Source organism: Dromaius novaehollandiae, chromosome 1 (assembly GCF_036370855.1).
Source record: "Dromaius novaehollandiae isolate bDroNov1 chromosome 1, bDroNov1.hap1, whole genome shotgun sequence".
In the NCBI taxonomy this organism is placed as follows: domain Eukaryota; kingdom Metazoa; phylum Chordata; class Aves; order Casuariiformes; family Dromaiidae; genus Dromaius; species Dromaius novaehollandiae.
Genome location: NC_088098.1, coordinates 84,043,401 through 84,071,010, shown reverse-complemented (window position 1 = coordinate 84,071,010; position 27,610 = coordinate 84,043,401).

Here is a 27,610-nt window from a genome sequence, read left to right as displayed (position 1 = left end):
CTGGAGCATTGATTTCCATAGGCATGGTGCGGGAACGACACGCAGAGAGAGCGAGCCCTCTCGCTCTGCCTCAGAAGCTGTCTCCACAGCTCCGTAGCCAGCCGTAGGCATCAATAACGAGAGGCGTGCCTAACTCTCAATGCCTAGCGATGGCTGTCGATCTCCACGGGCATTTTCGCTTTTGGCACGGGGCCAATCCTCTTCTTGTGAGGCATCCAAGCAGTCTCACCATCAATACCTCTCGATAGGGAGGGGCATCGAAGCCTGTCCAATTCCACACCTATCGATACACATCGATATCCCTCGGAAGCGATAAGATCGCTACCGATGGATATCGATGGCTAGCGATAGGCAGCGGGAGCTGCTGGTCTCGAGAGGCATGCAGAGCTTGTGGGGTGTGGGCCGTGTTGCTCTTGGGAGGCCCCGAGGCCTCTCGACCTTGACCGTTCTGGGGATCGAGGGCCCTTCTGGAGCATTGATTTCCATAGGCATGGTGCGGGAACGACACACAGAGAGAGCGAGCCCTCTCGCTCTGCCTCAGAAGCTGTTGAGCTCCACAGCTCCGTAGCCAGCGGGAGGCATCGAGAGCGAGAGGCGTGCCTAACTCTCAATGCCTAGCGATGGCTGTCGATCTCCACGGGCATTTTCGCTTTTGGCACGGGGCCAATCCTCTTCTTGTGAGGCATGCAAGCAGTCTCGCATCGAAACCTCTCGATAGGGAGGGGCATCGAAGCCTGTCCAATTCCACACCTATCGGTACACATCGATATCCCTCGGAAGCGATAAGATCGCTACCGATGGATATCGATGGCTAGCGATAGGCAGCGGGAGCTGCCGATCTCGAGAGGCATGCAGAGCTTGTGGGGTGTGGGCCGCGTTGCTCTTGGGAGGCCCCGAGACCTCTCGACATTGACCGTTTTGGGGATCGAGGTCCCTTCTGGAGCATTGATTTCCATAGGCATGGTGCGGGAACGACACGCAGAGAGAGCGAGCCCTCTCGCTCTGCCTCAGAAGCTGTCGATCTCCACAGCTCCGTAGCCAGCGGGAGGCATCAATAACGAGAGGCGTGCCTAACTCTCGATGCCTAGCGATGGCTGTCGATCTCCACGGGCATTTTCGCTTTTGGCACGGGGCCGATCCTCTTCTTGTGAGGCATCCAAGCAGTCTCGCATCGATACCTCTCGATAGGGAGGGGCATCGAAGCCTGTCCAATTCCACACCTATCGATACACATCGATATCCCTCGGAAGCGATAAGATCGCTACCGATGGATATCGATGGCTAGCGATAGGCAGCGGGAGCTGCCGATCTCGAGAGGCATGCAGAGCTTGCGGGCTGTGGGCTGTATTGCTCTTGGGAGGCCCCGAGGCCTCTCGACATTGACCGTTTTGGGGATCGAGGGCCCTTCTGGAGCATTGATTTCCATAGGCATGGTGCGGGAACGACACACAGAGAGAGCGAGCCCTCTCGCTCTGCCTCAGAAGCTGTCGATCTCCACATCTCCGTAGCCAGCGGGAGGCATCGAGAGCGAGAGGCGTGCCTAACTCTCAATGCCTAGCGATGGCTGTCGATCTCCACGGGCATTTTCGCTTTTGGCACGGGGCCAATCCTCTTCTTGTGAGGCATCCAAGCAGTCTCGCATCGATACCTCTCGATAGCGAGGGGCATCGAAGCCTGTCCAATTCCACACCTATCGGTACACATCGATATCCCTCGGAAGCGATAAGATCGCTACCGATGGGTATCGATGGCTAGCGATAGGCAGCGGGAGCTGCCGATCTCGAGAGGCATGCAGAGCTTGTGGGGTGTGGGCCGTGTTGCTCTTGGGAGGCCCCGAGACCTCTCGACATTGACCGTTCTGGGGATCGAGGGCCCTTCTGGAGCATTGATTTCCATAGGCATGGTGCGGGAACGACACGCAGAGAGAGCGAGCCCTCTCGCTCTGCCTCAGAAGCTGTCTCCACAGCTCCGTAGCCAGCCGTAGGCATCAATAACGAGAGGCGTGCCTAACTCTCAATGCCTAGCGATGGCTGTCGATCTCCACGGGCATTTTCGCTTTTGGCACGGGGCCAATCCTCTTCTTGTGAGGCATCCAAGCAGTCTCACCATCAATACCTCTCGATAGGGAGGGGCATCGAAGCCTGTCCAATTCCACACCTATCGATACACATCGATATCCCTCGGAAGCGATAAGATCGCTACCGATGGATATCGATGGCTAGCGATAGGCAGCGGGAGCTGCTGGTCTCGAGAGGCATGCAGAGCTTGTGGGGTGTGGGCCGTGTTGCTCTTGGGAGGCCCCGAGGCCTCTCGACCTTGACCGTTCTGGGGATCGAGGGCCCTTCTGGAGCATTGATTTCCATAGGCATGGTGCGGGAACGACACACAGAGAGAGCGAGCCCTCTCGCTCTGCCTCAGAAGCTGTTGAGCTCCACAGCTCCGTAGCCAGCGGGAGGCATCGAGAGCGAGAGGCGTGCCTAACTCTCAATGCCTAGCGATGGCTGTCGATCTCCACGGGCATTTTCGCTTTTGGCACGGGGCCAATCCTCTTCTTGTGAGGCATGCAAGCAGTCTCGCATCGAAACCTCTCGATAGGGAGGGGCATCGAAGCCTGTCCAATTCCACACCTATCGGTACACATCGATATCCCTTGGAAGCGATAAGATCGCTACCGATGGATATCGATGGCTAGCGATAGGCAGCGGGAGCTGCCGATCTCGAGAGGCATGCAGAGCTTGTGGGGTGTGGGCCGCGTTGCTCTTGGGAGGCCCCGAGACCTCTCGACATTGACCGTTTTGGGGATCGAGGTCCCTTCTGGAGCATTGATTTCCATAGGCATGGTGCGGGAACGACACACAGAGAGAGCGAGCCCTCTCGCTCTGCCTCAGAAGCTGTCGATCTCCACAGCTCCGTAGCCAGCGGGAGGCATCGAGAGCGAGAGGCGTGCCTAACTCTCAATGCCTAGCGATGGCTGTCGATCTCCACGGGCATTTTCGCTTTTGGCACGGGGCCGATCCTCTTCTTGTGAGGCATGCAAGCAGTCTCGCCATCAATACCTCTCGATAGGGAGGGGCATCGAAGCCTGTCCAATTCCACACCTATCGATACACATCGATATCCCTCGGAAGCGAGAAGATCGCTACCGATGGATATCGATGACTAGCGATAGGCAGCGGGAGCTGCCGATCTCGAGAGGCATGCAGAGCTTGTGGGGTGTGGGCCGTGTTGCTCTTGGGAGGCCCCGAGGCCTCTCGACATTGACCATTTTGGGGATCGAGGGCCCTTCTGGAGCATTGATTTCCATAGGCATGGTGCGGGAACGACACACAGAGAGAGCGAGCCCTCTCGCTCTGCCTCAGAAGCTGTCGATCTCCACATCTCCGTAGCCAGCGGGAGGCATCGAGAGCGAGAGGCGTGCCTAACTCTCAATGCCTAGCGATGGCTGTCGATCTCCACGGGCATTTTTGCTTTTGGCACGGGGCCGATCCTCTTCTTGTGAGGCATGCAAGCAGTCTCGCATCGATACCTCTCGATAGCGAGGGGCATCGAAGCCTGTCCAATTCCACACCTATCGATACACATCGATATCCCTCGGAAGCGATAAGATCGCTACCGATGGATGTCGATGGCTAGCGATAGGCAGCGGGAGCTGCCGATCTCGAGAGGCATGCAGAGCTTGTGGGGTGTGGGCCGTGTTGCTCTTGGGAGGCCCCGAGACCTCTCGACATTGACCGTTCTGGGGATCGAGGGCCCTTCTGGAGCATTGATTTCCATAGGCATGGTGCGGGAACGACACACAGAGAGAGCGAGCCCTCTCGCTCTGCCTCAGAAGCTGTCGATCTCCACAGCTCCGTAGCCAGCGGGAGGCATCGAGAGTGAGAGGCGTGCCTAACTCTCAGTGCCTAGCGATGGCTGTCGATCTCCACGGGTATTTTTGCTTTTGGCACGGGGCCGATCCTCTTCTTGTGAGGCATCCAAGCAGTCTTGCCATCGATAACTCTCGATAGGGAGGGGCATCGAAGCCTGTCCAATTCCACACCTATCGATACACATCGATATCCCTCGGAAGCGAGAAGATCGCTACCGATGGATATCGATGGCTAGCGATAGGCAGCGGGAGCTGCCGATCTCGAGAGGCATGCAGAGCTTGTGGGGTGTGGGCCGTGTTGCTCTTGGGAGGCCCCGAGGCCTCTCGTCATTGACCGTTTTGGGGATCGAGGGCCCTTCTGGAGCATTGATTTCCATAGGCATGGTGCGGGAACGACACGCAGAGAGAGCGAGCCCTCTCGCTCTGCCTCAGAAGCTGTTAATCTCCACAGCTCCGTAGCCAGCGGGAGGCATCGAGAGCGAGAGGCGTGCCTAACTCTCAATGCCTAGCGATGGCTGTCGATCTCCACGGGCATTATCGCTTTTGGCACGGGGCCAATCCTCTTCTTGTGAGGCATCCAAGCAGTCTCGCCATCAATACCTCTCGATAGGGAGGGGCATCGAAGCCTGTCCAATTCCACACCTATCGATACACATCGATATCCCTCGGAAGCGATAAGATCGCTACCGATGGATATCGATGGCTAGCGATAGGCAGCGGGAGCTGCCGATCTCGAGAGGCATGCAGAGCTTGCGGGCTGTGGGCCGTGTTGCTCTTGGGAGGCCCCGAGGCCTCTCGACATTGACCATTTTGGGGATCGAGGGCCCTTCTGGAGCATTGATTTCCATAGGCATGGTGCGGGAACGACACGCAGAGAGAGCGAGCCCTCTCGCTCTGCCTCAGCAGCTGTCGATCTCCACATCTCCGTAGCCAGCGGGAGGCATCGAGAGCGAGAGGCGTGCCTAACTCTCAATGCCTAGCGATGGCTGTCGATCTCCACGGGCATTTTCGCTTTTGGCACGGGGCCAATCCTCTTCTTGTGAGGCATGCAAGCAGTCTCGCATCGAAACCTCTCGATAGCGAGGGGCATCGAAGCCTGTCCAATTCCACACCTATCGGTACACATCGATATCCCTTGGAAGTGATAAGATCGCTACCGATGGATATCGATGGCTAGCGATAGGCAGCGGGAGCTGCCGATCTCGAGAGGCATGCAGAGCTTGTGGGGTGTGGGCCGTGTTGCTCTTGGGAGGCCCCGAGACCTCTCGACATTGACCGTTTTGGGGATCGAGGTCCCTTCTGGAGCATTGATTTCCATAGGCATGGTGCGGGAACGACACGCAGAGAGAGCGAGCCCTCTCGCTCTGCCTCAGAAGCTGTCGATCTCCACAGCTCCGTAGCCAGCGGGAGGCATCGAGAGCGAGAAGCGTGCCTAACTCTCAATGCCTAGCGATGGCTGTCGATCTCCACGGGCATTTTCGCTTTTGGCACGGGGCCGATCCTCTTCTTGTGAGGCATGCAAGCAGTCTCGCCATCAATACCTCTCGATAGGGAGGGGCATCGAAGCCTGTCCAATTCCACACCTATCGATACACATCGATATCCCTCGGAAGCGAGAAGATCGCTACCGATGGATATCGATGGCTAGCGATAGGCAGCGGGAGCTGCCGATCTCGAGAGGCATGCAGAGCTTGTGGGGTGTGGGCCGTGTTGCTCTTGGGAGGCCCCGAGGCCTCTCGACATTGACCGTTCTGGGGATCGAGGGCCCTTCTGGAGCATTGATTTCCATAGGCATGGTGCGGGAACGACACGCAGAGAGAGCGAGCCCTCTCGCTCTGCCTCAGAAGCTGTCGATCTCCACAGCTCCGTAGCCAGCGGGAGGCATCGAGAGCGAGAAGCGTGCCTAACTCTCAATGCCTAGCGATGGCTGTCGATCTCCACGGGCATTTTCGCTTTTGGCACGGGGCCGATCCTCTTCTTGTGAGGCATGCAAGCAGTCTCGCCATCAATACCTCTCGATAGGGAGGGGCATCGAAGCCTGTCCAATTCCACACCTATCGATACACATCGATATCCCTCGGAAGCGAGAAGATCGCTACCGATGGATATCGATGGCTAGCGATAGGCAGCGGGAGCTGCTGGTCTCGAGAGGCATGCAGAGCTTGTGGGGTGTGGGCCGTGTTGCTCTTGGGAGGCCCCGAGGCCTCTCGACCTTGACCGTTCTGGGGATCGAGGGCCCTTCTGGAGCATTGATTTCCATAGGCATGGTGCGGGAACGACACACAGAGAGAGCGAGCCCTCTCGCTCTGCCTCAGAAGCTGTTGAGCTCCACAGCTCCGTAGCCAGCGGGAGGCATCGAGAGCGAGAGGCGTGCCTAACTCTCAATGCCTAGCGATGGCTGTCGATCTCCACGGGCATTTTCGCTTTTGGCACGGGGCCAATCCTCTTCTTGTGAGGCATGCAAGCAGTCTCGCATCGAAACCTCTCGATAGGGAGGGGCATCGAAGCCTGTCCAATTCCACACCTATCGGTACACATCGATATCCCTTGGAAGCGATAAGATCGCTACCGATGGATATCGATGGCTAGCGATAGGCAGCGGGAGCTGCCGATCTCGAGAGGCATGCAGAGCTTGTGGGGTGTGGGCCGCGTTGCTCTTGGGAGGCCCCGAGACCTCTCGACATTGACCGTTTTGGGGATCGAGGTCCCTTCTGGAGCATTGATTTCCATAGGCATGGTGCGGGAACGACACACAGAGAGAGCGAGCCCTCTCGCTCTGCCTCAGAAGCTGTCGATCTCCACAGCTCCGTAGCCAGCGGGAGGCATCGAGAGCGAGAGGCGTGCCTAACTCTCAATGCCTAGCGATGGCTGTCGATCTCCACGGGCATTTTCGCTTTTGGCACGGGGCCGATCCTCTTCTTGTGAGGCATGCAAGCAGTCTCGCCATCAATACCTCTCGATAGGGAGGGGCATCGAAGCCTGTCCAATTCCACACCTATCGATACACATCGATATCCCTCGGAAGCGAGAAGATCGCTACCGATGGATATCGATGACTAGCGATAGGCAGCGGGAGCTGCCGATCTCGAGAGGCATGCAGAGCTTGTGGGGTGTGGGCCGTGTTGCTCTTGGGAGGCCCCGAGGCCTCTCGACATTGACCATTTTGGGGATCGAGGGCCCTTCTGGAGCATTGATTTCCATAGGCATGGTGCGGGAACGACACACAGAGAGAGCGAGCCCTCTCGCTCTGCCTCAGAAGCTGTCGATCTCCACATCTCCGTAGCCAGCGGGAGGCATCGAGAGCGAGAGGCGTGCCTAACTCTCAATGCCTAGCGATGGCTGTCGATCTCCACGGGCATTTTTGCTTTTGGCACGGGGCCGATCCTCTTCTTGTGAGGCATGCAAGCAGTCTCGCATCGATACCTCTCGATAGCGAGGGGCATCGAAGCCTGTCCAATTCCACACCTATCGATACACATCGATATCCCTCGGAAGCGATAAGATCGCTACCGATGGATGTCGATGGCTAGCGATAGGCAGCGGGAGCTGCCGATCTCGAGAGGCATGCAGAGCTTGTGGGGTGTGGGCCGTGTTGCTCTTGGGAGGCCCCGAGACCTCTCGACATTGACCGTTCTGGGGATCGAGGGCCCTTCTGGAGCATTGATTTCCATAGGCATGGTGCGGGAACGACACACAGAGAGAGCGAGCCCTCTCGCTCTGCCTCAGAAGCTGTCGATCTCCACAGCTCCGTAGCCAGCGGGAGGCATCGAGAGTGAGAGGCGTGCCTAACTCTCAGTGCCTAGCGATGGCTGTCGATCTCCACGGGTATTTTTGCTTTTGGCACGGGGCCGATCCTCTTCTTGTGAGGCATCCAAGCAGTCTTGCCATCGATAACTCTCGATAGGGAGGGGCATCGAAGCCTGTCCAATTCCACACCTATCGATACACATCGATATCCCTCGGAAGCGAGAAGATCGCTACCGATGGATATCGATGGCTAGCGATAGGCAGCGGGAGCTGCCGATCTCGAGAGGCATGCAGAGCTTGTGGGGTGTGGGCCGTGTTGCTCTTGGGAGGCCCCGAGGCCTCTCGTCATTGACCGTTTTGGGGATCGAGGGCCCTTCTGGAGCATTGATTTCCATAGGCATGGTGCGGGAACGACACGCAGAGAGAGCGAGCCCTCTCGCTCTGCCTCAGAAGCTGTTAATCTCCACAGCTCCGTAGCCAGCGGGAGGCATCGAGAGCGAGAGGCGTGCCTAACTCTCAATGCCTAGCGATGGCTGTCGATCTCCACGGGCATTATCGCTTTTGGCACGGGGCCAATCCTCTTCTTGTGAGGCATCCAAGCAGTCTCGCCATCAATACCTCTCGATAGGGAGGGGCATCGAAGCCTGTCCAATTCCACACCTATCGATACACATCGATATCCCTCGGAAGCGATAAGATCGCTACCGATGGATATCGATGGCTAGCGATAGGCAGCGGGAGCTGCCGATCTCGAGAGGCATGCAGAGCTTGCGGGCTGTGGGCCGTGTTGCTCTTGGGAGGCCCCGAGGCCTCTCGACATTGACCATTTTGGGGATCGAGGGCCCTTCTGGAGCATTGATTTCCATAGGCATGGTGCGGGAACGACACGCAGAGAGAGCGAGCCCTCTCGCTCTGCCTCAGCAGCTGTCGATCTCCACATCTCCGTAGCCAGCGGGAGGCATCGAGAGCGAGAGGCGTGCCTAACTCTCAATGCCTAGCGATGGCTGTCGATCTCCACGGGCATTTTCGCTTTTGGCACGGGGCCAATCCTCTTCTTGTGAGGCATGCAAGCAGTCTCGCATCGAAACCTCTCGATAGCGAGGGGCATCGAAGCCTGTCCAATTCCACACCTATCGGTACACATCGATATCCCTTGGAAGTGATAAGATCGCTACCGATGGATATCGATGGCTAGCGATAGGCAGCGGGAGCTGCCGATCTCGAGAGGCATGCAGAGCTTGTGGGGTGTGGGCCGTGTTGCTCTTGGGAGGCCCCGAGACCTCTCGACATTGACCGTTTTGGGGATCGAGGTCCCTTCTGGAGCATTGATTTCCATAGGCATGGTGCGGGAACGACACGCAGAGAGAGCGAGCCCTCTCGCTCTGCCTCAGAAGCTGTCGATCTCCACAGCTCCGTAGCCAGCGGGAGGCATCGAGAGCGAGAAGCGTGCCTAACTCTCAATGCCTAGCGATGGCTGTCGATCTCCACGGGCATTTTCGCTTTTGGCACGGGGCCGATCCTCTTCTTGTGAGGCATGCAAGCAGTCTCGCCATCAATACCTCTCGATAGGGAGGGGCATCGAAGCCTGTCCAATTCCACACCTATCGATACACATCGATATCCCTCGGAAGCGAGAAGATCGCTACCGATGGATATCGATGGCTAGCGATAGGCAGCGGGAGCTGCCGATCTCGAGAGGCATGCAGAGCTTGTGGGGTGTGGGCCGTGTTGCTCTTGGGAGGCCCCGAGGCCTCTCGACATTGACCGTTCTGGGGATCGAGGGCCCTTCTGGAGCATTGATTTCCATAGGCATGGTGCGGGAACGACACGCAGAGAGAGCGAGCCCTCTCGCTCTGCCTCAGAAGCTGTCGATCTCCACAGCTCCGTAGCCAGCGGGAGGCATCGAGAGCGAGAAGCGTGCCTAACTCTCAATGCCTAGCGATGGCTGTCGATCTCCACGGGCATTTTCGCTTTTGGCACGGGGCCGATCCTCTTCTTGTGAGGCATGCAAGCAGTCTCGCCATCAATACCTCTCGATAGGGAGGGGCATCGAAGCCTGTCCAATTCCACACCTATCGATACACATCGATATCCCTCGGAAGCGAGAAGATCGCTACCGATGGATATCGATGGCTAGCGATAGGCAGCGGGAGCTGCCGATCTCGAGAGGCATGCAGAGCTTGTGGGGTGTGGGCCGTGTTGCTCTTGGGAGGCCCCGAGGCCTCTCGACATTGACCATTTTGGGGATCGAGGGCCCTTCTGGAGCATTGATTTCCATAGGCATGGTGCGGGAACGACACACAGAGAGAGCGAGCCCTCTCGCTCTGCCTCAGAAGCTGTCGATCTCCACATCTCCGTAGCCAGCGGGAGGCATCGAGAGCGAGAGGCGTGCCTAACTCTCAATGCCTAGCGATGGCTGTCGATCTCCACGGGCATTTTTGCTTTTGGCACGGGGCCGATCCTCTTCTTGTGAGGCATGCAAGCAGTCTCGCATCGATACCTCTCGATAGCGAGGGGCATCGAAGCCTGTCCAATTCCACACCTATCGATACACATCGATATCCCTCGGAAGCGATAAGATCGCTACCGATGGATGTCGATGGCTAGCGATAGGCAGCGGGAGCTGCCGATCTCGAGAGGCATGCAGAGCTTGTGGGGTGTGGGCCGTGTTGCTCTTGGGAGGCCCCGAGACCTCTCGACATTGACCGTTCTGGGGATCGAGGGCCCTTCTGGAGCATTGATTTCCATAGGCATGGTGCGGGAACGACACACAGAGAGAGCGAGCCCTCTCGCTCTGCCTCAGAAGCTGTCGATCTCCACAGCTCCGTAGCCAGCGGGAGGCATCGAGAGTGAGAGGCGTGCCTAACTCTCAGTGCCTAGCGATGGCTGTCGATCTCCACGGGTATTTTTGCTTTTGGCACGGGGCCGATCCTCTTCTTGTGAGGCATCCAAGCAGTCTTGCCATCGATAACTCTTGATAGGGAGGGGCATCGAAGCCTGTCCAATTCCACACCTATCGATACACATCGATATCCCTCGGAAGCGAGAAGATCGCTACCGATGGATATCGATGGCTAGCGATAGGCAGCGGGAGCTGCCGATCTCGAGAGGCATGCAGAGCTTGTGGGGTGTGGGCCGTGTTGCTCTTGGGAGGCCCCGAGGCCTCTCGTCATTGACCGTTTTGGGGATGGAGGGCCCTTCTGGAGCATTGATTTCCATAGGCATGGTGCGGGAACGACACGCAGAGAGAGCGAGCCCTCTCGCTCTGCCTCAGAAGCTGTTAATCTCCACAGCTCCGTAGCCAGCGGGAGGCATCGAGAGCGAGAGGCGTGCCTAACTCTCAATGCCTAGCGATGGCTGTCGATCTCCACGGGCATTATCGCTTTTGGCACGGGGCCAATCCTCTTCTTGTGAGGCATCCAAGCAGTCTCGCCATCAATACCTCTCGATAGGGAGGGGCATCGAAGCCTGTCCAATTCCACACCTATCGATACACATCGATATCCCTCGGAAGCGATAAGATCGCTACCGATGGATATCGATGGCTAGCGATAGGCAGCGGGAGCTGCCGATCTCGAGAGGCATGCAGAGCTTGCGGGCTGTGGGCCGTGTTGCTCTTGGGAGGCCCCGAGGCCTCTCGACATTGACCATTTTGGGGATCGAGGGCCCTTCTGGAGCATTGATTTCCATAGGCATGGTGCGGGAACGACACGCAGAGAGAGCGAGCCCTCTCGCTCTGCCTCAGCAGCTGTCGATCTCCACATCTCTGTAGCCAGCGGGAGGCATCGAGAGCGAGAGGCGTGCCTAACTCTCAATGCCTAGCGATGGCTGTCGATCTCCACGGGCATTTTCGCTTTTGGCACGGGGCCAATCCTCTTCTTGTGAGGCATGCAAGCAGTCTCGCATCGAAACCTCTCGATAGCGAGGGGCATCGAAGCCTGTCCAATTCCACACCTATCGGTACACATCGATATCCCTTGGAAGTGATAAGATCGCTACCGATGGATATCGATGGCTAGCGATAGGCAGCGGGAGCTGCCGATCTCGAGAGGCATGCAGAGCTTGTGGGGTGTGGGCCGTGTTGCTCTTGGGAGGCCCCGAGACCTCTCGACATTGACCGTTTTGGGGATCGAGGTCCCTTCTGGAGCATTGATTTCCATAGGCATGGTGCGGGAACGACACGCAGAGAGAGCGAGCCCTCTCGCTCTGCCTCAGAAGCTGTCGATCTCCACAGCTCCGTAGCCAGCGGGAGGCATCGAGAGCGAGAAGCGTGCCTAACTCTCAATGCCTAGCGATGGCTGTCGATCTCCACGGGCATTTTCGCTTTTGGCACGGGGCCGATCCTCTTCTTGTGAGGCATGCAAGCAGTCTCGCCATCAATACCTCTCGATAGGGAGGGGCATCGAAGCCTGTCCAATTCCACACCTATCGATACACATCGATATCCCTCGGAAGCGAGAAGATCGCTACCGATGGATATCGATGGCTAGCGATAGGCAGCGGGAGCTGCCGATCTCGAGAGGCATGCAGAGCTTGTGGGGTGTGGGCCGTGTTGCTCTTGGGAGGCCCCGAGGCCTCTCGACATTGACCGTTCTGGGGATCGAGGGCCCTTCTGGAGCATTGATTTCCATAGGCATGGTGCGGGAACGACACGCAGAGAGAGCGAGCCCTCTCGCTCTGCCTCAGAAGCTGTCGATCTCCACAGCTCCGTAGCCAGCGGGAGGCATCGAGAGCGAGAAGCGTGCCTAACTCTCAATGCCTAGCGATGGCTGTCGATCTCCACGGGCATTTTCGCTTTTGGCACGGGGCCGATCCTCTTCTTGTGAGGCATGCAAGCAGTCTCGCCATCAATACCTCTCGATAGGGAGGGGCATCGAAGCCTGTCCAATTCCACACCTATTGATACACATCGATATCCCTCGGAAGCGAGAAGATCGCTACCGATGGATATCGATGGCTAGCGATAGGCAGCGGGAGCTGCCGATCTCGAGAGGCATGCAGAGCTTGTGGGGTGTGGGCCGTGTTGCTCTTGGGAGGCCCCGAGGCCTCTCGACATTGACCATTTTGGGGATCGAGGGCCCTTCTGGAGCATTGATTTCCATAGGCATGGTGCGGGAACGACACACAGAGAGAGCGAGCCCTCTCGCTCTGCCTCAGAAGCTGTCGATCTCCACATCTCCGTAGCCAGCGGGAGGCATCGAGAGCGAGAGGCGTGCCTAACTCTCAATGCCTAGCGATGGCTGTTGATCTCCACGGGCATTTTTGCTTTTGGCACGGGGCCGATCCTCTTCTTGTGAGGCATGCAAGCAGTCTCGCATCGATACCTCTCGATAGCGAGGGGCATCGAAGCCTGTCCAATTCCACACCTATCGATACACATCGATATCCCTCGGAAGCGATAAGATCGCTACCGATGGATGTCGATGGCTAGCGATAGGCAGCGGGAGCTGCCGATCTCGAGAGGCATGCAGAGCTTGTGGGGTGTGGGCCGTGTTGCTCTTGGGAGGCCCCGAGACCTCTCGACATTGACCGTTCTGGGGATCGAGGGCCCTTCTGGAGCATTGATTTCCATAGGCATGGTGCGGGAACGACACACAGAGAGAGCGAGCCCTCTCGCTCTGCCTCAGAAGCTGTCGATCTCCACAGCTCCGTAGCCAGCGGGAGGCATCGAGAGTGAGAGGCGTGCCTAACTCTCAGTGCCTAGCGATGGCTGTCGATCTCCACGGGTATTTTTGCTTTTGGCACGGGGCCGATCCTCTTCTTGTGAGGCATCCAAGCAGTCTTGCCATCGATAACTCTTGATAGGGAGGGGCATCGAAGCCTGTCCAATTCCACACCTATCGATACACATCGATATCCCTCGGAAGCGAGAAGATCGCTACCGATGGATATCGATGGCTAGCGATAGGCAGCGGGAGCTGCCGATCTCGAGAGGCATGCAGAGCTTGTGGGGTGTGGGCCGTGTTGCTCTTGGGAGGCCCCGAGGCCTCTCGTCATTGACCGTTTTGGGGATGGAGGGCCCTTCTGGAGCATTGATTTCCATAGGCATGGTGCGGGAACGACACGCAGAGAGAGCGAGCCCTCTCGCTCTGCCTCAGAAGCTGTTAATCTCCACAGCTCCGTAGCCAGCGGGAGGCATCGAGAGCGAGAGGCGTGCCTAACTCTCAATGCCTAGCGATGGCTGTCGATCTCCACGGGCATTATCGCTTTTGGCACGGGGCCAATCCTCTTCTTGTGAGGCATCCAAGCAGTCTCGCCATCAATACCTCTCGATAGGGAGGGGCATCGAAGCCTGTCCAATTCCACACCTATCGATACACATCGATATCCCTCGGAAGCGATAAGATCGCTACCGATGGATATCGATGGCTAGCGATAGGCAGCGGGAGCTGCCGATCTCGAGAGGCATGCAGAGCTTGCGGGCTGTGGGCCGTGTTGCTCTTGGGAGGCCCCGAGGCCTCTCGACATTGACCATTTTGGGGATCGAGGGCCCTTCTGGAGCATTGATTTCCATAGGCATGGTGCGGGAACGACACGCAGAGAGAGCGAGCCCTCTCGCTCTGCCTCAGCAGCTGTCGATCTCCACATCTCCGTAGCCAGCGGGAGGCATCGAGAGCGAGAGGCGTGCCTAACTCTCAATGCCTAGCGATGGCTGTCGATCTCCACGGGCATTTTCGCTTTTGGCACGGGGCCAATCCTCTTCTTGTGAGGCATGCAAGCAGTCTCGCATCGAAACCTCTCGATAGCGAGGGGCATCGAAGCCTGTCCAATTCCACACCTATCGGTACACATCGATATCCCTTGGAAGTGATAAGATCGCTACCGATGGATATCGATGGCTAGCGATAGGCAGCGGGAGCTGCCGATCTCGAGAGGCATGCAGAGCTTGTGGGGTGTGGGCCGTGTTGCTCTTGGGAGGCCCCGAGACCTCTCGACATTGACCGTTTTGGGGATCGAGGTCCCTTCTGGAGCATTGATTTCCATAGGCATGGTGCGGGAACGACACGCAGAGAGAGCGAGCCCTCTCGCTCTGCCTCAGAAGCTGTCGATCTCCACAGCTCCGTAGCCAGCGGGAGGCATCGAGAGCGAGAAGCGTGCCTAACTCTCAATGCCTAGCGATGGCTGTCGATCTCCACGGGCATTTTCGCTTTTGGCACGGGGCCGATCCTCTTCTTGTGAGGCATGCAAGCAGTCTCGCCATCAATACCTCTCGATAGGGAGGGGCATCGAAGCCTGTCCAATTCCACACCTATCGATACACATCGATATCCCTCGGAAGCGAGAAGATCGCTACCGATGGATATCGATGGCTAGCGATAGGCAGCGGGAGCTGCCGATCTCGAGAGGCATGCAGAGCTTGTGGGGTGTGGGCCGTGTTGCTCTTGGGAGGCCCCGAGGCCTCTCGACATTGACCGTTCTGGGGATCGAGGGCCCTTCTGGAGCATTGATTTCCATAGGCATGGTGCGGGAACGACACGCAGAGAGAGCGAGCCCTCTCGCTCTGCCTCAGAAGCTGTCGATCTCCACAGCTCCGTAGCCAGCGGGAGGCATCGAGAGCGAGAAGCGTGCCTAACTCTCAATGCCTAGCGATGGCTGTCGATCTCCACGGGCATTTTCGCTTTTGGCACGGGGCCGATCCTCTTCTTGTGAGGCATGCAAGCAGTCTCGCCATCAATACCTCTCGATAGGGAGGGGCATCGAAGCCTGTCCAATTCCACACCTATCGATACACATCGATATCCCTCGGAAGCGAGAAGATCGCTACCGATGGATATCGATGGCTAGCGATAGGCAGCGGGAGCTGCCGATCTCGAGAGGCATGCAGAGCTTGTGGGGTGTGGGCCGTGTTGCTCTTGGGAGGCCCCGAGGCCTCTCGACATTGACCGTTCTGGGGATCGAGGGCCCTTCTGGAGCATTGATTTCCATAGGCATGGTGCGGGAACGACACGCAGAGAGAGCGAGCCCTCTCGCTCTGCCTCAGCAGCTGTCGATCTCCACATCTCCGTAGCCAGCGGGAGGCATCGAGAGCGAGAGGCGTGCCTAACTCTCAATGCCTAGCGATGGCTGTCGATCTCCACGGGCATTTTTGCTTTTGGCACGGGGCCGATCCTCTTCTTGTGAGGCATGCAAGCAGTCTCGCATCGATACCTCTCGATAGCGAGGGGCATCGAAGCCTGTCCAATTCCACACCTATCGATACACATCGATATCCCTCGGAAGCGATAAGATCGCTACCGATGGATGTCGATGGCTAGCGATAGGCAGCGGGAGCTGCCGATCTCGAGAGGCATGCAGAGCTTGCGGGCTGTGGGCCGTGTTGCTCTTGGGAGGCCCCGAGACCTCTCGACATTGACCGTTCTGGGGATCGAGGGCCCTTCTGGAGCATTGATTTCCATAGGCATGGTGCGGGAACGACACACAGAGAGAGCGAGCCCTCTCGCTCTGCCTCAGAAGCTGTCGATCTCCACAGCTCCGTAGCCAGCGGGAGGCATCAAGAGCGAGAGGCATGCCTAGCGATGGCTGTCGATCTCCACGGGCATTTTCGCTTTTGGCACGGGGCCGATCCTCTTCTTGTGAGGCATCCAAGCAATCCCGCCATCGATACCTCTCAATAGGGAGGGGCATCGAAGCCTGTCCAATTCCACACCTATCGATACACATCGATATCCCTCGGAAGCGATAAGATTGCTACCGATGGATATCGATGGCTAGCGATAGGCAGCGGGAGCTGCCGATCTCGAGAGGCATGCAGAGCTTGTGGGGTGTGGGCCGTGTTGCTCTTGGGAGGCCCCGAGGCCTCTCGTCATTGACCGTTTTGGGGATGGAGGGCCCTTCTGGAGCATTGATTTCCATAGGCATGGTGCGGGAACGACACGCAGAGAGAGCGAGCCCTCTCGCTCTGCCTCAGAAGCTGTTAATCTCCACAGCTCCGTAGCCAGCGGGAGGCATCGAGAGCGAGAGGCGTGCCTAACTCTCAATGCCTAGCGATGGCTGTCGATCTCCACGGGCATTTTTGCTTTTGGCACGGGGCCGATCCTCTTCTTGTGAGGCATGCAAGCAGTCTCGCCATCAATACCTCTCGATAGCGAGGGGCATCGAAGCCTGTCCAATTCCACACCTATCGATACACATCGATATCCCTCGGAAGCGATAAGATCGCTACCGATGGATATCGATGGCTAGCGATAGGCAGCGGGAGCTGCCGATCTCGAGAGGCATGCAGAGCTTGCGGGCTGTGGGACGTGTTGCTCTTGGGAGGCCCCGAGGCCTCTCGACATTGACCATTTTGGGGATCGAGGGCCCTTCTGGAGCATTGATTTCCATAGGCATGGTGCGGGAACGACACACAGAGAGAGCGAGCCCTCTCGCTCTGCCTCAGAAGCTGTCGATCTCCACAGCTCCGTAGCCAGCGGGAGGCATCGAGAGTGAGAGGCGTGCCTAACTCTCAATGCCTAGCGATGGCTGTCGATCTCCACGGGTATTTTCGCTTTTGGCACGGGGCCGATCCTCTTCTTGTGAGGCATCCAAGCAGTCTTGCCATCGATACCTCTTGATAGGGAGGGGCATCGAAGCCTGTCCAATTCCACACCTATCGATACACATCGATATCCCTCGGAAGCGAGAAGATCGCTACCGATGGATATCGATGGCTAGCGATAGGCAGCGGGAGCTGCCGATCTCGAGAGGCATGCAGAGCTTGTGGGGTGTGGGCCGTGTTGCTCTTGGGAGGCCCCGAGGCCTCTCGTCATTGACCGTTTTGGGGATGGAGGGCCCTTCTGGAGCATTGATTTCCATAGGCATGGTGCGGGAACGACACGCAGAGAGAGCGAGCCCTCTCGCTCTGCCTCAGAAGCTGTTAATCTCCACAGCTCCGTAGCCAGCGGGAGGCATCGAGAGCGAGAGGCGTGCCTAACTCTCAATGCCTAGCGATGGCTGTCGATCTCCACGGGCATTATCGCTTTTGGCACGGGGCCAATCCTCTTCTTGTGAGGCATCCAAGCAGTCTCGCCATCAATACCTCTCGATAGGGAGGGGCATCGAAGCCTGTCCAATTCCACACCTATCGATACACATCGATATCCCTCGGAAGCGATAAGATCGCTACCGATGGATATCGATGGCTAGCGATAGGCAGCGGGAGCTGCCGATCTCGAGAGGCATGCAGAGCTTGCGGGCTGTGGGCCGTGTTGCTCTTGGGAGGCCCCGAGGCCTCTCGACATTGACCATTTTGGGGATCGAGGGCCCTTCTGGAGCATTGATTTCCATAGGCATGGTGCGGGAACGACACGCAGAGAGAGCGAGCCCTCTCGCTCTGCCTCAGCAGCTGTTAATCTCCACAGCTCCGTAGCCAGCGGGAGGCATCGAGAGCGAGAGGCGTGCCTAACTCTCAATGCCTAGCGATGGCTGTCGATCTCCACGGGCATTATCGCTTTTGGCACGGGGCCAATCCTCTTCTTGTGAGGCATCCAAGCAGTCTCGCCATCAATACCTCTCGATAGGGAGGGGCATCGAAGCCTGTCCAATTCCACACCTATCGATACACATCGATATCCCTCGGAAGCGATAAGATCGCTACCGATGGATATCGATGGCTAGCGATAGGCAGCGGGAGCTGCCGATCTCGAGAGGCATGCAGAGCTTGCGGGCTGTGGGCCGTGTTGCTCTTGGGAGGCCCCGAGGCCTCTCGACATTGACCATTTTGGGGATCGAGGGCCCTTCTGGAGCATTGATTTCCATAGGCATGGTGCGGGAACGACACGCAGAGAGAGCGAGCCCTCTCGCTCTGCCTCAGCAGCTGTCGATCTCCACATCTCCGTAGCCAGCGGGAGGCATCGAGAGCGAGAGGCGTGCCTAACTCTCAATGCCTAGCGATGGCTGTCGATCTCCACGGGCATTTTCGCTTTTGGCACGGGGCCAATCCTCTTCTTGTGAGGCATGCAAGCAGTCTCGCATCGAAACCTCTCGATAGCGAGGGGCATCGAAGCCTGTCCAATTCCACACCTATCGGTACACATCGATATCCCTTGGAAGTGATAAGATCGCTACCGATGGATATCGATGGCTAGCGATAGGCAGCGGGAGCTGCCGATCTCGAGAGGCATGCAGAGCTTGTGGGGTGTGGGCCGTGTTGCTCTTGGGAGGCCCCGAGACCTCTCGACATTGACCGTTTTGGGGATCGAGGTCCCTTCTGGAGCATTGATTTCCATAGGCATGGTGCGGGAACGACACGCAGAGAGAGCGAGCCCTCTCGCTCTGCCTCAGAAGCTGTCGATCTCCACAGCTCCGTAGCCAGCGGGAGGCATCGAGAGCGAGAAGCGTGCCTAACTCTCAATGCCTAGCGATGGCTGTCGATCTCCACGGGCATTTTCGCTTTTGGCACGGGGCCGATCCTCTTCTTGTGAGGCATGCAAGCAGTCTCGCCATCAATACCTCTCGATAGGGAGGGGCATCGAAGCCTGTCCAATTCCACACCTATCGATACACATCGATATCCCTCGGAAGCGAGAAGATCGCTACCGATGGATATCGATGGCTAGCGATAGGCAGCGGGAGCTGCCGATCTCGAGAGGCATGCAGAGCTTGTGGGGTGTGGGCCGTGTTGCTCTTGGGAGGCCCCGAGGCCTCTCGACATTGACCGTTCTGGGGATCGAGGGCCCTTCTGGAGCATTGATTTCCATAGGCATGGTGCGGGAACGACACGCAGAGAGAGCGAGCCCTCTCGCTCTGCCTCAGAAGCTGTCGATCTCCACAGCTCCGTAGCCAGCGGGAGGCATCGAGAGCGAGAAGCGTGCCTAACTCTCAATGCCTAGCGATGGCTGTCGATCTCCACGGGCATTTTCGCTTTTGGCACGGGGCCGATCCTCTTCTTGTGAGGCATGCAAGCAGTCTCGCCATCAATACCTCTCGATAGGGAGGGGCATCGAAGCCTGTCCAATTCCACACCTATCGATACACATCGATATCCCTCGGAAGCGAGAAGATCGCTACCGATGGATATCGATGGCTAGCGATAGGCAGCGGGAGCTGCCGATCTCGAGAGGCATGCAGAGCTTGTGGGGTGTGGGCCGTGTTGCTCTTGGGAGGCCCCGAGGCCTCTCGACATTGACCGTTCTGGGGATCGAGGGCCCTTCTGGAGCATTGATTTCCATAGGCATGGTGCGGGAACGACACGCAGAGAGAGCGAGCCCTCTCGCTCTGCCTCAGCAGCTGTCGATCTCCACATCTCCGTAGCCAGCGGGAGGCATTGAGAGCGAGAGGCGTGCCTAACTCTCAATGCCTAGCGATGGCTGTCGATCTCCACGGGCATTTTTGCTTTTGGCACGGGGCCGATCCTCTTCTTGTGAGGCATGCAAGCAGTCTCGCATCGATACCTCTCGATAGCGAGGGGCATCGAAGCCTGTCCAATTCCACACCTATCGATACACATCGATATCCCTCGGAAGCGATAAGATCGCTACCGATGGATGTCGATGGCTAGCGATAGGCAGCGGGAGCTGCCGATCTCGAGAGGCATGCAGAGCTTGTGGGGTGTGGGCCGTGTTGCTCTTGGGAGGCCCCGAGACCTCTCGACATTGACCGTTCTGGGGATCGAGGGCCCTTCTGGAGCATTGATTTCCATAGGCATGGTGCGGGAACGACACACAGAGAGAGCGAGCCCTCTCGCTCTGCCTCAGAAGCTGTCGATCTCCACAGCTCCGTAGCCAGCGGGAGGCATCAAGAGCGAGAGGCATGCCTAGCGATGGCTGTCGATCTCCACGGGCATTTTCGCTTTTGGCACGGGGCCGATCCTCTTCTTGTGAGGCATCCAAGCAATCCCGCCATCGATACCTCTCAATAGGGAGGGGCATCGAAGCCTGTCCAATTCCACACCTATCGATACACATCGATATCCCTCGGAAGCGATAAGATTGCTACCGATGGATATCGATGGCTAGCGATAGGCAGCGGGAGCTGCCGATCTCGAGAGGCATGCAGAGCTTGTGGGGTGTGGGCCGTGTTGCTCTTGGGAGGCCCCGAGGCCTCTCGTCATTGACCGTTTTGGGGATGGAGGGCCCTTCTGGAGCATTGATTTCCATAGGCATGGTGCGGGAACGACACGCAGAGAGAGCGAGCCCTCTCGCTCTGCCTCAGAAGCTGTTAATCTCCACAGCTCCGTAGCCAGCGGGAGGCATCGAGAGCGAGAGGCGTGCCTAACTCTCAATGCCTAGCGATGGCTGTCGATCTCCACGGGCATTTTTGCTTTTGGCACGGGGCCGATCCTCTTCTTGTGAGGCATGCAAGCAGTCTCGCCATCAATACCTCTCGATAGCGAGGGGCATCGAAGCCTGTCCAATTCCACACCTATCGATACACATCGATATCCCTCGGAAGCGATAAGATCGCTACCGATGGATATCGATGGCTAGCGATAGGCAGCGGGAGCTGCCGATCTCGAGAGGCATGCAGAGCTTGCGGGCTGTGGGACGTGTTGCTCTTGGGAGGCCCCGAGGCCTCTCGACATTGACCATTTTGGGGATCGAGGGCCCTTCTGGAGCATTGATTTCCATAGGCATGGTGCGGGAACGACACACAGAGAGAGCGAGCCCTCTCGCTCTGCCTCAGAAGCTGTCGATCTCCACAGCTCCGTAGCCAGCGGGAGGCATCGAGAGTGAGAGGCGTGCCTAACTCTCAATGCCTAGCGATGGCTGTCGATCTCCACGGGTATTTTCGCTTTTGGCACGGGGCCGATCCTCTTCTTGTGAGGCATCCAAGCAGTCTTGCCATCGATACCTCTTGATAGGGAGGGGCATCGAAGCCTGTCCAATTCCACACCTATCGATACACATCGATATCCCTCGGAAGCGAGAAGATCGCTACCGATGGATATCGATGGCTAGCGATAGGCAGCGGGAGCTGCCGATCTCGAGAGGCATGCAGAGCTTGTGGGGTGTGGGCCGTGTTGCTCTTGGGAGGCCCCGAGGCCTCTCGTCATTGACCGTTTTGGGGATGGAGGGCCCTTCTGGAGCATTGATTTCCATAGGCATGGTGCGGGAACGACACGCAGAGAGAGCGAGCCCTCTCGCTCTGCCTCAGCAGCTGTCGATCTCCACATCTCCGTAGCCAGCGGGAGGCATCGAGAGCGAGAGGCGTGCCTAACTCTCAATGCCTAGCGATGGCTGTCGATCTCCACGGGCATTTTTGCTTTTGGCACGGGGCCGATCCTCTTCTTGTGAGGCATGCAAGCAGTCTCGCATCGATACCTCTCGATAGCGAGGGGCATCGAAGCCTGTCCAATTCCACACCTATCGATACACATCGATATCCCTTGGAAGCGATAAGATCGCTACCGATGGATGTCGATGGCTAGCGATAGGCAGCGGGAGCTGCCGATCTCGAGAGGCATGCAGAGCTTGTGGGGTGTGGGCCGTGTTGCTCTTGGGAGGCCCCGAGGCCTCTCGTCATTGACCGTTTTGGGGATGGAGGGCCCTTCTGGAGCATTGATTTCCATAGGCATGGTGCGGGAACGACACGCAGAGAGAGCGAGCCCTCTCGCTCTGCCTCAGAAGCTGTTAATCTCCACAGCTCCGTAGCCAGCGGGAGGCATCGAGAGCGAGAGGCGTGCCTAACTCTCAATGCCTAGCGATGGCTGTCGATCTCCACGGGCATTTTTGCTTTTGGCACGGGGCCGATCCTCTTCTTGTGAGGCATCCAAACAGTCTCGCCATCAATACCTCTCGATAGCGAGGGGCATCGAAGCCTGTCCAATTCCACACCTATCGATACACATCGATATCCCTCGGAAGCGATAAGATCGCTACCGATGGATATCGATGGCTAGCGATAGGCAGCGGGAGCTGCCGATCTCGAGAGGCATGCAGAGCTTGCGGGCTGTGGGCCGTGTTGCTCTTGGGAGGCCCCGAGGCCTCTCGACATTGACCATTTTGGGGATCGAGGGCCCTTCTGGAGCATTGATTTCCATAGGCATGGTGCGGGAACGACACACAGAGAGAGCGAGCCCTCTCGCTCTGCCTCAGAAGCTGTCGATCTCCACAGCTCCATAGCCAGCCGTAGGCATCAATAACGAGAGGCGTGCCTAACTCTCGATGCCTAGCGATGGCTGTCGATCTCCACGGGCATTTTCGCTTTTGGCACGGGGCCAATCCTCTTCTTGTGAGGCATGCAAGCAGTCTCACCATCAATACCTCTCGATAGCGAGGGGCATCGAAGCCTGTCCAATTCCACACCTATCGATACACATCGATATCCCTCGGAAGCGATAAGATCGCTACCGATGGATATCGATGGCTAGCGATAGGCAGCGGGAGCTGCCGATCTCGAGAGGCATGCAGAGCTTGTGGGGTGTGGGCCGTGTTGCTCTTGGGAGGCCCCGAGGCCTCTCGTCATTGACCGTTTTGGGGATGGAGGGCCCTTCTGGAGCATTTATTTCCATAGGCATGGTGCGGGAACGACACGCAGAGAGAGCGAGCCCTCTCGCTCTGCCTCAGAAGCTGTTAATCTCCACAGCTCCGTAGCCAGCGGGAGGCATCGAGAGCGAGAGGCGTGCCTAACTCTCAATGCCTAGCGATGGCTGTCGATCTCCACGGGCATTTTTGCTTTTGGCACGGGGCCGATCCTCTTCTTGTGAGGCATCCAAGCAGTCTCGCCATCAATACCTCTCGATAGGGAGGGGCATCGAAGCCTGTCCAATTCCACACCTATCGATACACATCGATATCCCTCGGAAGCGAGAAGATCGCTACCGATGGATATCGATGGCTAGCGATAGGCAGCGGGAGCTGCCGATCTCGAGAGGCATGCAGAGCTTGCGGGCTGTGGGCCGTGTTGCTCTTGGGAGGCCCCGAGGCCTCTCGACATTGACCATTTTGGGGATCGAGGGCCCTTCTGGAGCATTGATTTCCATAGGCATGGTGAGGGAACGACACGCAGAGAGAGCGAGCCCTCTCGCTCTGCCTCAGAAGCTGTTGAGCTCCACATCTCCGTAGCCAGCGGGAGGCATCGAGAGCGAGAGGCGTGCCTAACTCTCAATGCCTAGCGATGGCTGTCGATCTCCACGGGCATTTTTGCTTTTGGCACGGGGCCGATCCTCTTCTTGTGAGGCATGCAAGCAGTCTCGCCATCAATACCTCTCGACAGGGAGGGGCATCGAAGCCTGTCCAATTCCACACCTATCGATACACATCGATATCCCTCGGAAGCGATAAGATCGCTACCGATGGATGTCGATGGCTAGCGATAGGCAGCGGGAGCTGCCAATCTCGAGAGACATGCAGAGCTTGTGGGGTGTGGGCCGTGTTGCTCTTGGGAGGCCCCGAGGCCTCTCGACATTGACCGTTTTGGGGATCGAGGGCCCTTCTGGAGCATTGATTTCCATAGGCATGGTGCGGGAACGGCACGCAGAGAGAGCGAGCCCTCTCGCTCTGCCTCAGAAGCTGTCGATCTCCACAGCTCCGTAGCCAGCGGGAGGCATCGAGAGCGAGAGGCGTGCCTAACTCTCAATGCCTAGCGATGGCTGTCGATCTCCACGGGCATTTTCGCTTTTGGCACGGGGCCGATCCTCTTCTTGTGAGGCATCCAAACAGTCTCGCCATCAATACCTCTCGACAGGGAGGGGCATCGAAGCCTGTCCAATTCCACACCTATCGATACACATCGATATCCCTCGGAAGCGATAAGATCGCTACCGATGGATATCGATGGCTAGCGATAGGCAGCGGGAGCTGCCGATCTCGAGAGGCATGCAGAGCTTGCGGGCTGTGGGCCGTGTTGCTCTTGGGAGGCCCCGAGGCCTCTCGACATTGACCATTTTGGGGATCGAGGGCCCTTCTGGAGCATTGATTTCCATAGGCATGGTGCGGGAACGACACACAGAGAGAGCGAGCCCTCTCGCTCTGCCTCAGAAGCTGTCGATCTCCACAGCTCCATAGCCAGCCGTAGGCATCAATAACGAGAGGCGTGCCTAACTCTCGATGCCTAGCGATGGCTGTCGATCTCCACGGGCATTTTCGCTTTTGGCACGGGGCCAATCCTCTTCTTGTGAGGCATGCAAGCAGTCTCACCATCAATACCTCTCGATAGCGAGGGGCATCGAAGCCTGTCCAATTCCACACCTATCGATACACATCGATATCCCTCGGAAGCGATAAGATCGCTACCGATGGATATCGATGGCTAGCGATAGGCAGCGGGAGCTGCCGATCTCGAGAGGCATGCAGAGCTTGTGGGGTGTGGGCCGTGTTGCTCTTGGGAGGCCCCGAGGCCTCTCGTCATTGACCGTTTTGGGGATGGAGGGCCCTTCTGGAGCATTGATTTCCATAGGCATGGTGCGGGAACGACACGCAGAGAGAGCGAGCCCTCTCGCTCTGCCTCAGAAGCTGTTAATCTCCACAGCTCCGTAGCCAGCGGGAGGCATCGAGAGCGAGAGGCGTGCCTAACTCTCAATGCCTAGCGATGGCTGTCGATCTCCACGGGCATTTTTGCTTTTGGCACGGGGCCGATCCTCTTCTTGTGAGGCATCCAAGCAGTGTCGCCATCAATACCTCTCGATAGGGAGGGGCATCGAAGCCTGTCCAATTCCACACCTATCGATACACATCGATATCCCTCGGAAGCGAGAAGATCGCTACCGATGGATATCGATGGCTAGCGATAGGCAGCGGGAGCTGCCGATCTCGAGAGGCATGCAGAGCTTGCGGGCTGTGGGCCGTGTTGCTCTTGGGAGGCCCCGAGGCCTCTCGACATTGACCATTTTGGGGATCGAGGGCCCTTCTGGAGCATTGATTTCCATAGGCATGGTGAGGGAACGACACGCAGAGAGAGCGAGCCCTCTCGCTCTGCCTCAGAAGCTGTTGAGCTCCACATCTCCGTAGCCAGCGGGAGGCATCGAGAGCGAGAGGCGTGCCTAACTCTCAATGCCTAGCGATGGCTGTCGATCTCCACGGGCATTTTTGCTTTTGGCACGGGGCCGATCCTCTTCTTGTGAGGCATGCAAGCAGTCTCGCCATCAATACCTCTCGACAGGGAGGGGCATCGAAGCCTGTCCAATTCCACACCTATCGATACACATCGATATCCCTCGGAAGCGATAAGATCGCTACCGATGGATGTCGATGGCTAGCGATAGGCAGCGGGAGCTGCCAATCTCGAGAGACATGCAGAGCTTGTGGGGTGTGGGCCGTGTTGCTCTTGGGAGGCCCCGAGGCCTCTCGACATTGACCGTTTTGGGGATCGAGGGCCCTTCTGGAGCATTGATTTCCATAGGCATGGTGCGGGAACGGCACGCAGAGAGAGCGAGCCCTCTCGCTCTGCCTCAGAAGCTGTCGATCTCCACAGCTCCGTAGCCAGCGGGAGGCATCGAGAGCGAGAGGCGTGCCTAACTCTCAATGCCTAGTGATGGCTGTCGATCTCCACGGGCATTTTCGCTTTTGGCACGGGGCCGATCCTCTTCTTGTGAGGCATCCAAGCAGTCTTGCCATCAACACCTCTCGATAGGGAGGGGCATCGAAGCCTGTCCAATTCCACACCTATCGATACACATCGATATCCCTCGGAAGCGATAAGATCGCTACCGATGGATATCGATGGCTAGCGATAGGCAGCGGGAGCTGCCGATCTCGAGAGGCATGCAGAGCTTGCGGGCTGTGGGCCGTGTTGCTCTTGGGAGGCCCCGAGGCCTCTCGACATTGACCGTTTGGGGGATCGAGGGCCCTTCTGGAGCATTGATTTCCATAGGCATGGTGCGGGAACGACACACAGAGAGAGCGAGCCCTCTCGCTCTGCCTCAGAAGCTGTCGATCTCCACAGCTCCGTAGCCAGCGGGAGGCATCGAGAGCGAGAGGCGTGCCTAACTCTCAGTGCCTAGCAATGGCTGTCGATCTCCACGGGTATTTTCGCTTTTGGCACGGGGCCGATCCTCTTCTTGTGAGGCATCCAAGCAGTCTCGCCATCAATACCTCTCGATAGGGAGGGGCATCGAAGCCTGTCCAATTCCACACCTATCGATACACATCGATATCCCTCGGAAGTGATAAGATCGCTACCGATGGATATCGATGGCTAGCGATAGGCAGCGGGAGCTGCCGATCTCGAGAGGCATGCAGAGCTTGTGGGCTGTGGGCCGTGTTGCTCTTGGGAGGCCCCGAGACCTCTCGACATTGACCATTTTGGGGATCGAGGGCCCTTCTGGAGCATTGATTTCCATAGGCATGGTGCGGGAACGACACGCAGAGAGAATGAGCCCTCTCGCTCTGCCTCAGAAGCTGTTAATCTCCACAGCTCCGTAGCCAGCGGGAGGCATCGAGAGCGAGAGGCGTGCCTAACTCTCAATGCCTAGCGATGGCTGTCGATCTCCACGGGCATTTTCGCTTTTGGCACGGGGCCGATCCTCTTCTTCTGAGGCATCCAAGCAGTCTTGCCATCGATACCTCTCGATAGGGAGGGGCATCGAAGCCTGTCCAATTCCACACCTATCGATACACATCGATATCCCTCGGAAGCGATAAGATTGCTACCGATGGATATCGATGGCTAGCGATAGGCAGCGGGAGCTGCCGATCTCGAGAGGCATGCAGAGCTTGCGGGCTGTGGGCCGTGTTGCTCTTGGGAGGCCCCGAGACCTCTCGACATTGACCATTTTGGGGATCGAGGGCCCTTCTGGAGCATTGATTTCCATAGGCATGGTGCGGGAACGACACGCAGAGAGCGAGCCCTCTCGCTCTGCCTCAGAAGCTGTTAATCTCCACATCTCCGTAGCCAGCGGGAGGCATCGAGAGCGAGAGGCATGCCTAGCGATGGCTGTCGATCTCCACGGGCATTTTCGCTTTTGGCACAGGGCCAATCCCCTTCTTGTGAGGCATCCAAGCAATCCCGCCATCGATACCTCTCGATAGGGAGGGGCATCGAAGCCTGTCCAATTCCACACCTATCGATACACATCGATATCCCTCGGAAGTGATAAGATCGCTACCGATGGATATCGATGGCTAGCGATAGGCAACG